Raw genomic sequence first — 14,589 nt, 5'->3', positions numbered from 1 at the left:
AGAATGATCAACATTGCGGTGTGTTTATAATTCTGCCAATTGCCCAGCTGTAATTTGTTTACCCAGCATAGTTGTTGACCGTCTTTTGGGAGAGATACATCACTAGTGAACATCATGTGACCCTGGTCCATATTACCACCATTGTTTACACCTTCATCATTTACTGCTTTTATTTACTTTTCCATTGCAATCACTATCACTATTCCCACTTGTGTTTTGATCCTTTGCAAACTACAAGGCCGGAGCGGTTGACAACCTCTCTGAACTCGTTGGGAGCAAATTTATTTGTTGTGTGTGTAGGTCCACGTCTTGTGCTAGCGCCAGAGCAGCGAACATCTACTTGTTGATCCTCGGAGTCCTCCTGGTTTGATAAACCTTACAGTTCCTGTGTAAGGAAAATCTGCCGCTGACTACATCTCCACCTTCCACTTGGGGTAACCAACGAGGGGCGAGAAGTATATCCATCAACTTGTCATCAACCGCTGGCCCCGTCATGTGCTACCATGTGGCCTCAAGTTTTTGTGAATAAGTGACGTGTATTTATTGGAATAAACCCGTGTACAAACCTCTGGTCCAACATGTGTGCCTCACAACACACATATCTTTTCAGTTATCAAACATGCAGTTGTTGCTCCACTACACGGTCATAACCCACCTCCCTCTCGCGATCCGCACGTTTGATTCCATTGATTTTTTTTCTTCTCTTGAAAACAGCATACGTCAATTGTAAATTGCTAGTGATTTTTTTGGTTTTAGGCTACATAATATGAAAACAAAATAAAAGTGGTAGAAATGGGACTTAAACCCAGGTCTATTCATTAGACTTTGAGCCCAACAACCAACTAAGCCACTTTTAGTTGTTATCTATTGTATATAAACAAGGTTATTTGAACCTTTCTTTTTCTGTCATATCAGCGATAATATATTTTTTTTCCTTGGTAACTTTGGCATGACCAGCGTGATAACTATGACTTGAGCAACATAATAACTATAATATGATAAGCCTCATAACTATAATATGAGAAGGTTAATGAATATACCATGAGAAGCATGATAACTTTAGCATGGATAGTGATAACTTCACACTCGGGTATGTTTCGACAAAAAAAAAGTTACTCGGACATGTTTTAGTAATATTTTTCACATGGGTAAAAAGTTATCAATGTGTTGTATGTAAGTTATCGGGTGTCTTGTGCATAAATTACCATGCTATTGGCATTAGTTTATCACGACATATTTCCAGAACTTTTCGCCCAAGGTGAAAAGTTAACAATGCGTTTATATGTAAGTTATCAGGTTAATTGTATATAGTTATCATCTTATTCACACAGAAGTTACCGAGGATATATTTAACAACTTTTTCACCTCGTGTGGTCAAAAAAGTGGTATTTTATTTGAAGTTGTCAGGAGCCAAGCAGTGGGTGAGTTGGATAATGTGTTAAGATCTAAATATTGAAATCTTGATTTCAATTCTCAGCTTTATCGTAATTTTGTAGTCTATAAAACTACAATATGGAAACTACTAGCATCAAAATTTGTTTCCAACAACTTTTTCTCCCATTATACTTATGATGTTGTTCATACCATATTTATCGCATTGGTGATGTCAAAGTTACCAAGCCGATCTTTCTTATTTTTTCTGGTTTTTCACTGTTCGAATCCCATCCTTGCCCGCCATGTGATTTACCATGTGATTTTCAACACCCCCTCTCTGCAAGTCAAAAATATTTACCATGTCTCGGCTAAGTATGTTATCAACACAGATGTGCAAAAATTACCATGCCAGTAGACATGAGTTACTACGGAAAGGTGGTTCAATAACTTTTTCCCCTGGTCAAAAAATTACCACACTTCGGCTAAGTAAAGTATTAGCTTGAATGTGCATATATTACCATGTTATTTTTTCATATAAGTTATCAGTGTATGTTTGTCAACAACTTTTTTCTTGGATCAAAAGTTATCACTGTTGGAAATATGCCCTAGAGGCAATGATAAAATAGTTATTATTATATTTCCTGTTTCTAGATAATCGTTTATTATACAAGCTATAATTGTATTGAATAAAAACATAAATGCATGTGCGGATATATAGACAAAACTATGTCCCTAGTAAGCCTCTAGTTGACTAGCCAGTTGATCAAGGATGATTAAGGTTTTCTGACCATATACAAGTGTTGTCACTTGATGACTGGATCACATCATTGGGAGAATGATGTGATGGACAAGACCCAAACTATAAACGTAGCGTGTGATCGTGTATCTGTTGCTATTGTTTTCCGCGTGTCAAGTATTCATTCCTATGACCATGAGATCATGTAACTCACTGACACCGAAGCAATACCTTGTGTGTATAAAACATCGCAACATTACTGGGTGACTATAAAGGTGCCCTACGGCTATCTCCGAAGGTGTCCGTTGAGTTAGCATGGTCAAGACTGGGATTTGTCACTTCGTGCGACAAAGAGGTATCTCAGGGCCCACTCGGTAATACAACATCACATATAAGCCTTGCAAGCAATCTGACTAAAATGTTAGTCACGAGATCTTTTATTATAGAATGAGTAAAGAGACTTGCCGGTAACGAGATTGAAATAGGTATAAGGATGCCGACGATCAAATCTCGGGTAAATAACATATCGAAGGAAAAAGGGAATGGTATACGGTATTATATGAATCCTTCGCATAGAGGTTCAACCGATAAGATCTTCGTAGAATATGTAGGATCCGATATGGACATCCAGGTTCCGCTATTGGATATCGACCGGGGAGTGTCTCAGGTCATGTCTGCATAGTTCTCGAACCCACAGGGTTTGCACACTTAAGGTTCGGTGACTGATAACCCACAAGTATAGGGGATCGCAACAGTTTTCAAGGGAAGAGTATTCAACCCAAATTTGTTGATTCAACACAAGGGGAAGCAAAAGAATATTCTCGAGTATTAGCAGTTGAGTTGTCAATTCAACCACACCTGAAAGACTTAGTATCTGCAGCAAAGTTTCATTAGCAAAGTAGTGTGATAGTAACGGTAGCAGCGGTAATAGTAGCAATAGTAACAACAGTAGCGATAATAGTAGCAGCAGTGACAGCAGTAGCGGCAAGGTAACGTAGCAAGAACCAAAAGGAAAAACTCGTAGGCATTGGATCGGTGATTGATACGTCTCAAACGTATCTATAATTTTTGATGGTTTCATGCTCTTATCTTGTCAACTTTGGATGTTTTATATACCTTTTATATCTTTTTTGGGACTAACTTATTAATTCAGTGCCAAGTGCTAGTTCCTGTTTTTTCTGTGTTTTTGACTCTTTTCAGATCTTATTTTGGAACAGAGTCCACACGGCATAAAATCCCCGAAATGAATTTTTCCAGAACAGAAGAAGATCGGGGGACGTGAGGGCCAAGGCAGGAGGCCCACAGGGAGTCCACAAGCCCTGTAGCCACGGCCAGGGGGGCCCGCGGCTACCAGGCTTGTGGCCTCCCTGGAGCTCCCCTGCCCTAGCGCTTTCGCCTATATATTCCCTAAAATCCCAGAAAAAATAAGGGCATCCACGAAACCACTTTTCCGTTGCCGCAAGCTTCCTTTTCCGCAAGATCTCATCTGGAGACCCTTCCCGGTGCCCTGCCGGAGGGGACTTTGGAGCTGGAGGGCTTCTACATCAACATCATTGCCTCTCCAATAACTCCTGAGTAGTCTACTTCAGACCTACGGGTCCGTAGTTAGTAGCTAGATGGCTTCTTCTCTCTCTTGGATCTTCAATACAAAGTTCTCCATGATCTTCATGGAGATCTATCCGATGTAATCCTCTTTGGTGGTGTGTTTGTCGAGATCCGATGAATTGTGGATTTGTGATCAAATTATCTCTGAATTATATTTGAGTCTTTGCTGATTTCTTATATGCATGATTTGATATCCTTGTAAGTCTCTCCGAGTCTTGGGTTTTGTTTGGCCAACTAGATCTATGATTCTTGCAATGGGAGAAGTGCTTGGTTTTGTGTTCATACCGTGCGGTGACCTTTCCCAGTGACAGAAGGGGAAGCAAGGCACGCATCATGTTGTTGCCATCAAGGGTAACAAGATGTGCTTTCATCATAGATTTGAGATTGTCCATCTACATAGCAAGGGGAAGCAAGGCATTACTCTGTTCTTATGAACTCAATACACAAGATGCATGCTGGATAGCGGTCGACGTGTGGAGTAATAGTAGTAGATGCAGAAAGTATCGGTCTACTTGTTTTGGACGTGATGCCTATATGTATGATCATTGCCATAGATAACGTCATGACTTTGCGCGGTTGTATCAATTGCTCGACAGTAATTCGTTCACCCACCGTCTACTTGTTTTCAGGAGAAAAGCCACTAGTGAACACTACGGCCCCCGGGTCTACTCACAATTATCATCTCAGCTTTTACTTTTACTTTTCTTTGTTTACTTTTCGCTTTCAGTTCTCACTTTGCAAACAATCTATAAGGGATTGACAACCCTTCATAGCGTTGGGTGCGAGCTCTTTGTGTTTGTGCAGGTACTTGTGACTTGACGCGATACTCCTACTGGATTGATACCTTGGTTCTCAAACTGAGGGAAATACTTACCGCCGCTGTGCTACATCACCCTTTCCTGTTCAAGGGAACACCAATGCAAGGCTCCAAGGCTGCGGGGGAATCCTTTGCATATTTGCCAAGGAAATCCCTATGGGCTTAGCCAGTAGCAGAAGATTTCTGGCGCCGTTGCCGGGGAGAGATCAAGTCAAGATCTATCCAAGTAAGTGTGACAAACTCATCTCTTGCATTTACCTTTTTTGCCAGTTGCCTCTCGTTTTCCTCTCCCCCACTTCACATTTGCCGTTTTCATTTTCCTTTCTCCTTTGCCGTTTTCATTTGCCTTTTTGCCGTTCTCTTTTGCCCGTTTCACTCGCTTACTTCCTGCTCATTTGTGTGTGGGATAGTCCATCAATGGCTGGGCCCACCACTCCAAACGATACCCCTAAGAACGAAGTTCTCAATTTCAAGCAGAATGAGGAAGAAAATTTAAAGGACACTTGGTACAGGATTTGCAATGCTCAAAGTAGATCTACTCATAAGCAATCCACTACCGTTCTTCTTCACAGTTTTATGTTGGAATCTCTCCTTGGAATAGGTTTATTCTTGATACCATCGTAGGCGGGAATTTTTTGGGGAGCCATACTATTGACTCCTATGGAGCTATCATGAATTTGGTAGGCTCACCCCCGCTCATGGTTAATGGAACTACCTTGACCTTGGAACACGTGATGCAAAAGCTTGACGCCATTGAAAACAAAATTGCCACAATTGAACTTATTGAGCATTTGGATAGAAAGATCCACAATCAAATTACTCAGTACGTATCCAAAGTGGGAATGGTTTTGAAAAATTTAAGGGAGAAGGAACCTATAGTTAATGATTCCTCTAGAATTGGCAAACTAGAAGATGTCATAACCAACTTGGGTTCCGCTTTTGCCGCTGTGCAAAATACTCCAAATCTCACTCTCAAAAAGACCGTCAAGTCTGTTTTTGTTCCTAAAGCTAGTGGTGAGTCATCCAATAAAGATGAAGATCTTAAGATGATAAATGATCACACTACTTATGGTTTGAGCACAAAAGATGACTATACGTGATTCCATCACCTTATGCCTAGCTAAGGGCGTTAAACAATAGCGCTTGTTGGGAGGCAAACCAACGAATCTATCCTTTTTCTTTCTGTTTTGTGTTTTCCACACTTTCATAATTCTGTTATGATTGTGTTTTTTGTGTTTCTTTTGCGTTTGTGCCAAGTGAAACCGTTATGATTAGTCTTGCGGATAATCGTTTGATCATGCTGGAAAGACAGAAACTTTCTGCTCACGAAACGAATTTGCATTTTTTGTCCTGTGAGAGCTTTTGAGTTGATTCTTTATGCTGCTGATTGCTACGCAAATTCTTCAGACTGTCGTAATTTTTCAGAATTTTTGAAGTACCAGAAGTATACGAAGTATATAGATTGCTACAGACTGGTCTGCTGTTAACAGATTCTGTTTTTGTTGAGTTGGTTGTTTATTTTGATGAAACTATGGATAGTATCGGGGGGTATTAGCCATGGAAGATTGAAAATACAGTAACCCAACATCAACATAAGTAGAATTTAAGTTTGCTACAGTACCTAAGGAAGTGGTGATTTGCTTTCTTATACTAATGATATCACAAGTTTCTGTTTAAGTTTCGTGTTGTGAAGTTTTCAAGTTTTGGGTGAAGTTCTTATGGACAAAGAGATAAAGAGTGGCAAGAGCTCAAGCTTGGGGATGCCCAAGGCACCCCAATTTTATTCAAGGATGCCGAAAAAGCCTAAGCTTGGGGATGCCATGGGAAGGCATCCCCTCTTTCGTCTTCAGTCCATCGGTAACGTTACTTGGGGCTATATTTTTATTCACCACATGTTATGTATTTTGCTTGGAGCGTCTTGTATCGTAGGATTCTTTTATTTTTCTTGTGTCATAATCTTCCTTGCTGCACACCTAGAGAGAGAGACATGCACTCACCATGATTTTGTCGAGCTTCACTTATATCCTTTGGTTAGACAATTCAGCTCACATGTGTTTCACTTATATCTTTTGAGCTAGTTTATTTTGCTCTATGTGCTTCACTTCTATATTTTAGAGCACGTAACTGCATGGCGTGGTAGTTGATCTATGCTTTGAAAGTAGTATCAAAAGGGGTAGTTATCCAAAGGGATATGAAAACTTCCACCTTTATGTGCATTGAGTAGTTAGAAAAGTTTGATTCATCTCAACTAGTTTTGAGTTGTGGTTGTGGTAATATTGAAGTTATACTAGTAAGGTGTTGTGGATCTAGAAATACTTGTGTTGAAGTTAGTGATTCCCGTAGCATGCATGTATGGTGAACCGCTATGTGATGAAGTCTGCTTATTGATTGTCATCCTTTGTGTAGAGGTCGGGATCGCGCGATGGTTTATACCTACCAACCCTTCCCCTAGGAGTATGCATTGAATGCTTTTTTTCGATTACTACTAAAACTTTTGCAACAAGATTATGAGTTCCTCATGACTAATGTTGAGTCCATGGTTTAGATGCATTTTCACCTTCCACCATCACTATCTTCTTTAGTGCCGTGCAACTTTTGCCGGTGCATAAAACCCACCATTAGCCTCCCTCAAAACAGCCACCATACCTACCTACTATGGCTTTTTCAAAGCCATTCCGAGATATATTGCCATGCAACTACCACCATGACATGTGCCACAGCTTCTACATTGCCATTGCATGATCATAAGATAGCTAGCATGATGTTTCCATTGATGTCTATGCCATGCTAGATCATTATCACGGTACACTACCGAAGGCATTTCATATAGAGTCATAATTTCTCTAAGTTTTGAGTTGTAAGTGTGATGATCATCATTGATGGAGCATTGTCCCATGTGAGGAAATAAAAGAGGCCAGCGAAGCCCATTTACAAAAAAGGCCAAAGATACCCACCTAAAAAAAAGAGGCCAAAGAGCCCACCCAAAAAATGAGAGAAAAAGAGAGAAGGGACAATGCTACTATCTTTCCACACTTGTGCTTATAAAGCACCATGATCTTCATGATTGAGAGTCTCTCGTTTTGTCACCACCATATAGCTAGTGGGAAATTTTCATTATATAACTTGGCTTCTATATTCCAATGATGGGCTTCCTCAAAATTGCCTTAGGTCTTCGTGAGAAAGCAAGTTGGATGCACACCCACCAGTTTTCTTTAAGAGCTTTCACATACTCTTAAGTCTAGTGCATCATTTGTATGGCAATCGCTAGTCATTCACATTGATATCTATTGATGAGCATCTCCATAGCTCATTGATATGCCTAGTCAATGTGACAATCTTCTCCTTGTTTGCCTTGCAACCTCCACCACACTCCATTCCACTTATAGTGCTAAAACCATGGCTCACGCTCATGTATTGCGTGAGAGTTGAAAAAGTTTGATAAAGTACATGTGTGAAAACAATTACTTGGCCAGTACCGAGGTTGTGCATGTTTTAAATTCGTTGTGCAAGGATGATAGAGCATAGCCAGACTATATGATTTTGTAGGGATAACTTTCTTTTGGCTTTGTTATTTTGAAAGTTCATGATTACCTTGCTAGTTTGCTTGAAGTATTATTGTCTACACGTCAATAGCAAACTATTGTTTTGAATCTAACGAATCTGAACATTCATGTCACATAAGAGGAGTTACAAAGGATATCTATGCTAGGTAGCATGAAAGCGTCAAAAATTCATTCTTTATCACTTCCCTACTCGAGGACGAGCAGGAGTTAAGCTTGGGGAGGCTTGATACGTCTCAAACGTATCTATAATTTTTGATGGTTTCATGATGTTATCTTGTCAAATTTGGATGTTTTATATACCTTTTATATCTTTTTTGGGACTAACTTATTAATTCAGTGCCAAGTGCCAGTTCCTGTTTTTTCTGTGTTTTTGACTCTTTTCAGATCTGATTTTGGAATGGAGTCCAAACGGAATAAAATCCCCGAAATGAATTTTTCCAGAACTGAAGAAGATCGGGGGACTTGAGGGCCAAAGCAGGAGGCCCACAGGGAGCCCACAAGCCCTGTAGCCGCGGCCAGGGGGGCCGCGGCTACCAGGCTTGTGGCCTCCCTGGAGCTCCCCTGCCCTAGCTCTTTCGCCTATATATTCCCTAAAATCCCAAGAAAAATAAGGGCGTCCACGAAACCACTTTTCCGCCGCCGCAAGCTTCCATTTCCGCGAGATCTCATCTGGAGACCCTTCCCGGTGCCCTGCCGGAGGGGACTTTGTAGCTAGAGGGCTTCTACATCAACATCATTGCCTCTCCAATGACTCGTGAGTAGTCTACTTCAGACCTACGGGTCCGTAGTTAGTAGCTAGATGGCTTCTTCTCTCTCTTGGATCTTCAATACAAAGTTCTCCATGATCTTCATGGAGATCTATCCGATGTAATCCACTTTGGCGGTGTGTTTGTCGAGATCCGATGAATTGTGGATTTGTGATCAGATTATCTATGAATTATATTTGAGTCTTTGTTGAGTTCTTATATGCATGATTTGATATCCTTGTAAGTCTCTCCGAGTCTTGGGTTTTGTTTGGCCAACTAGATCTATGATTCTTGCAATGGGAGAAGTGCTTGGTTTTGGGTTCATACCGTGTGGTGACCTTTCCCAGTGACAGAAGGGGCACCAAGGCACGCATCGTGTTGTTGCCATCAAGGATAACAAGATGGGCTCTCATCATAGATTTGAGCTTGTCCATCTACATCATGTCATCTTGCTTAAGGCGTTACTCTGTTCTTATGAGCTCAATACACTAGATGCATGCCGGATAGCGGTCGACGTGTGGAGTAATAATTGTAGATGCAGAAAGTATCGGTATACTTGTTTTGGACGTGATGCCTATATGTATGATCACTGCCATAGATAACGTCATGACTTTGCGCGGTTCTATCAATTGCTCGACAGTAATTCGTTCACCCACCGTCTACTTGCTTTCATGAGAGAAACCACTAGTGAACAGTATGGCCCCCGGGTCTACCCACAATTATAATCTCAGCTTTTACTTTTACTTTGCTTTGTTTACTTTTTGCTTTCAATTCTCACTTTGCAAACAATCTATAAGGGATTGACAACCCCTTCATAGCGTTGGGTGCAAGCTCTTTGTGTTTGTGCAGGTACTTGTGACTTGACGCAATCCTCCTACTGGATTGATACCTTGGTTCTCAAATGAGGGAAATACTTACCGCCGCTGTGCTACATCACCCTTTCCTCTTCAAGGGAACACCAACGCAAGGCTCCAAGGCCGTGGGGGAATCCTTTGCATATTTGCCAAGGAAATCCCTATAGGCATAGCCAGCAGCAATGATGCATAATTATGTCGGATGACATTCATCATGTAACAGTTATAACATGGGGAGATATGTAACTAGCTCCAGTTCGTCAATGTAATGTAGGCATGAATTCCGTATATAATCATACGTGCTTATGGAAAAGAACTTGCATGACATCTATTGTCCATCCCTCCCGTGGCAGTGGGGTCCTAATGGAAACTAAGGGATATTAATGTCTCCTTTTAATAGAGAACCGGAACAAAACATTAGCACTTAGTGAATACATGAACTCCACATACTATGGTCATCTTCGGGAGTGGTACCGGCTATTGTCACTCCGGGGTTGCCGGGTGATAACACATAGTAGGTGACTACAACTTGCAAGATAGGATCAAGAACACACATATATTGATGAAAACATAATAGGTTCAGATCTGAAATCATGGCACTCGGGCCCTAGTGACAAGCATTAAGCATATCAAAGTAGTAGCAACATCAATATCAGAACATAGTGGATACTAGGGATCAATCCCCATAAAAACTAACTCGATTACATGATAGATCTCATCCAACCCATCACCGTCTAGCAAGCCTACAATGAGATTACTCACGAACGATGAAGAGCATCATGGAATTGGCGATGAAGGATGGTTGGTGATGATGAAGGCGTCGATTCCCCCTCTCCGGAGCCCCGAACGTACTCCGGATATGCCCTCCAGAGGAAGAACAGGTGGTGGCGGTGGCTCCGTATCGTAAAACGCGATGAACTCTTCTCTCTGATTTTTTTTCGGGCGAGAGAGAATATATAGAGCTGGGATTGGAGGCGGCAGAGCCACGAGGGGCTCACAAGCCTGCCAAGCGCGACCAGGGGGGCCGCGCCTCCTGGGCTTGTGGGCTCCTAGCTCCGTCCCTCCAGGTAATTCTTGCGCCAGTATTTTTATATATTCCACAAAAAATCCTCGTAAATTTCCAGGTCATTCCGAGAACTTTCATTTCTACGCAAAAACAACACCATGGCAATTCTGCTGAAAATAGCGTCAGTCCGGGTTAGTTCCATTCAAATCATGCAAATTAGAGTCCAAAACAAGGGCAAAATTGTTTGGAAAAGTAGATACGATGGAGACGTATCAGTGACGTTTCGGTATAGTTGAGTTATAAGTGCTGGTGACCGAAGTTTTGTTCGGAGTGCCGGATGAGATCACAGACGTCATGAGGGTTTCCGAAATGGTGCGGAAATGAAGATTGAAAAATAGGATTGTCTCATTTGGCTTCCGGAAAGATTCCGGGCATTACCGGCAGTGTATCAGGAGTGACGAATGGGTTCTGGGATTTTACCGGGAGGGGCCACACACCCGGGAGAGAACCTAATTGGCCCATGGGTGGCGCACCAGACCTCGGTGGGATGGTGAGGCCATCCCAATAGGACTATTTCGGCCAAGGGAAAAAATCAAAGGAGAAAGAAAAAAAAAGGAGGTGGGTGCTACTGCGACAACAAACCTTCCCTCGCAACAGCGCCAGGAATCCTTCTGCTTCGGGCTACGCCTATAGGGACTTCCTTGGAAAATATGCAAAGGATTTCCCCGCGGCCTTGGAGCCTTGCGTTGGTGTTCCCTTGAAGAGGAAAGGGTGATGTAGCAGAGCGGCGATAAGTATTTCCCTCAGTTTGAGAACCAAGGTATCGATCCAGTGGGAGGATCGCGTCAAGTCACAAGTACCTGCACAAACACAAAGATCTTGCACCCAACGCTATGAAGGGGTTGTCAATCCCTTATAGATTGTTTGCAAAGTGAGAACTGAAAGAAAAAATTAAACAAAGCAAAGTAAAAGTGAAAGTGGAGACGATAGTTGTGAATAGACCCGGGGGCCGTAGTGTTCACTAGTGGCTTCTCTCATGAAATAAAGTAGACGGTGGGTGAACGAATTCCTGTCGAGCAATTGATAGAACCGCGCAAAGTCGTGACGTTATCTATGGCAATGATTATATCTATAGGCATCATGTCCAAAACAAGTAGACCAATACTTTCTGCATCTGCTACTATTACTCCACCCGTCGACCGCTATCCAGCATGCATCTAGTGTATTAAGTTCAAAAGCACAGAGTAACGCCTTAAGCAAGATGACATGATGTAGATGGACAATCTCAAATCTATGATGAAAGCCCATCTTGTTACCCTTGATGGCAACAACACGATGTGTGCCTTGCTGCCCCTTCTGTCACTGGGAAAGGTCACCACATTGTATGAACCCAAAACCGAGCACTTCTCCCATTGCAAGAATCATAGATCTAGTTGTCCAAACAAAACCCAAAACTCGGAGAGACTTAAAAGGATATCAAATCATGCATATTAGAAATCCGCAAAGACTCAAATATAATTCATAGATAATCTGATCACAAATCCACAATTCAGTGGATCTCGACAAACACACTGCCAAAGAAGATTACATCCGATAGATCTCCATGAAGATCATGGAGAACTTTGTATTGAAGATCCAAGAGAGAGAAGAAGCCATCTAGCTACTAACTACGGACCCGTAGGTCTGAAGTGGACTACTCACGAGTCATTGGAGAGGCGATGATGTTGATGTAGAAGCCCTCCAACTCCAAAGTCCCCTCCGACAGGGCACCGGGAATGGCCTCTAGATGAGATCTCGCGGAAACGGAAGCTTGCGGCGGCGGAAAAGTGTTTTCATGGATGCCCTGATTTTTTCTAGATTTTTAGGGAATTTATACGCCAAAGAGCTAGGGCAGGGGAGCGCCACGGAGGCCACAAGCTTGGTTGTCGCGCCCCCCTGGCCGCGGCAACAGGGCTTGTGGGCTCCTTGCCTTGGCCCTCAAGTCCCCCGATCTTCTTCTGTTCTGGAAAATTTTATTTCGGGGATTTTATTCCATTTGGACTCCGTTCCAAAATCAGATCTGAAAAGAGTCAAAAACACAGAAAAAACAGGAACTGGCACTTGGCACTGAATTAATAAGTTAGTCCCAAAAAATATAAAAAGGTATATAAAACATCCAAAGTTGACAAGATAACAGTGTGGAACCATAAAAAATTATAGATACGTTTGAGACGTATCAAGAATCCACAAGCTTAACTCCTGCTTGCCCTTGAGTAGGGAAGTGATAAAGAATGAATTTTTTGATTCTTTCATGCTACCTAGCATAGATGTCCTTTGTAACTCCTCTTATGTGACGTGAATGTTCAGATCCATTAGATTCAGAACAATAGCTTGCTATTGATGTGGAGACAATAATACTTCAAGCAAACTAGCAACATAATCATGAACTTTCAAAATAACTAGGCCAAAAGAAAGTTATCCCTACAAAATCATATAGTCTGGCTATGCTCTATCATCCTTGCAACGAATTTAAATCATGCACAACCTCGGTATTGGCCAAGTAATTGTTTTCACACCTTTACTTTCTCAAACTTTGTCGACTCTCACGCAATACATGAGCGTGAGCCATGGTTTTAGCACTATAAGCGGAGTGGAGTCTGGTGGAGGTTGCAAGGCAAATAAGGAGAAGATGGTCACATTGACTAGGCATATCAATGAGCTATGTAGATGCTCATCAATAGATATCAACATGAATGAGTAGGGATTCCCATACAAATGATGCACTAGAGCTAAGAGTAAGTGAAAGCTCTTACAGAAAACTAGTGGGTGTGCATCCAACTTGCTTGCTCATGAAGACCTAAGGCAAATTTGAGGAAGCCTATCATTGGAATATACAAGCCAAGTTATATAATGAAAACTTCCCACAAGCTATATGGTGGTGACAAAACGAGAGACTCTCAATCATGAAGATCATGGTGCTTAATAAGCACAAGTGTGGAAAGATAGTAGCATTGTCCCTTCTCTCTTTTTCTCTCTTTTTTGGTGGGCTCTTTGGCCTCTTTTTTTTTTGGTGGGCTTCTTTGCCCTCTTTTTTGTAAATGGGATTCGCTGGCCTCTTTTATTTCCTCACATGGGACAATGCTCCACCAATGATGATCATCACACTTACAACTGAAAACTTTGAGCAATGATGACTCTATATGGAATGCCTTCGGTAGTGTACCGTGACAATGATCTACCATGGCATAAACATCAATGGAAACATCATGCTAGCTATCTTATGATCATGCAATGGCAATGTAGAAGTGGTGGCACATGTCATGGTGGTAGTTGCATGGCAATATATCTCGGAATAGCTTTGAAAAAGCCATAGTAGGTAGGTATGGTGGCTGTTTTCAGGGAGGCTAATCGTGGGTTTTGCGCAGTGGCGAAAGTTGCACGGCAGTAAAGAAGATAGTAATGGTGGAAGGTGAAAGTGCATCTAAACCATGGACTCAACATTAGTCATGAAGAACTCATATACTTGTTACAAAAGTTTTAGTAGTAATCGAAACAAAGCATTCAACGCATACTCCTAGGGGAAGGGTTGGTAGGTATAAACCATCGCACGATCCCGACCGCCACACAAAGGATGACAATCAATAGACTAATCATGCTCAGACTTCATCACATAGTGGTTCACCATACGTGCATGCTACGGGAATCACTAACTTCGACACAAGTATTTCTAGATCCACAACACCTTACTAGTATAACTTCAATATTACCACAACCACAACTCAAAACTAAATGAGATGAATCAAACTTCTCCAACTACTCAATGCACATGAAGGTGGAAATTTTCATATCCCTTTGGATAACTACCCCTTTTGAGACTACTATCATAGCATAGATCAACTACCAAGCCAC

The sequence above is a fragment of the Hordeum vulgare genome, chromosome 7H (assembly GCF_904849725.1).
Source record: "Hordeum vulgare subsp. vulgare chromosome 7H, MorexV3_pseudomolecules_assembly, whole genome shotgun sequence".
NCBI classification, from domain to species: Eukaryota; Viridiplantae; Streptophyta; class Magnoliopsida; order Poales; family Poaceae; genus Hordeum; species Hordeum vulgare.
The sequence above is the reverse complement of the archived record's forward strand: the minus strand, read 5'-3'. Positions refer to the sequence as shown.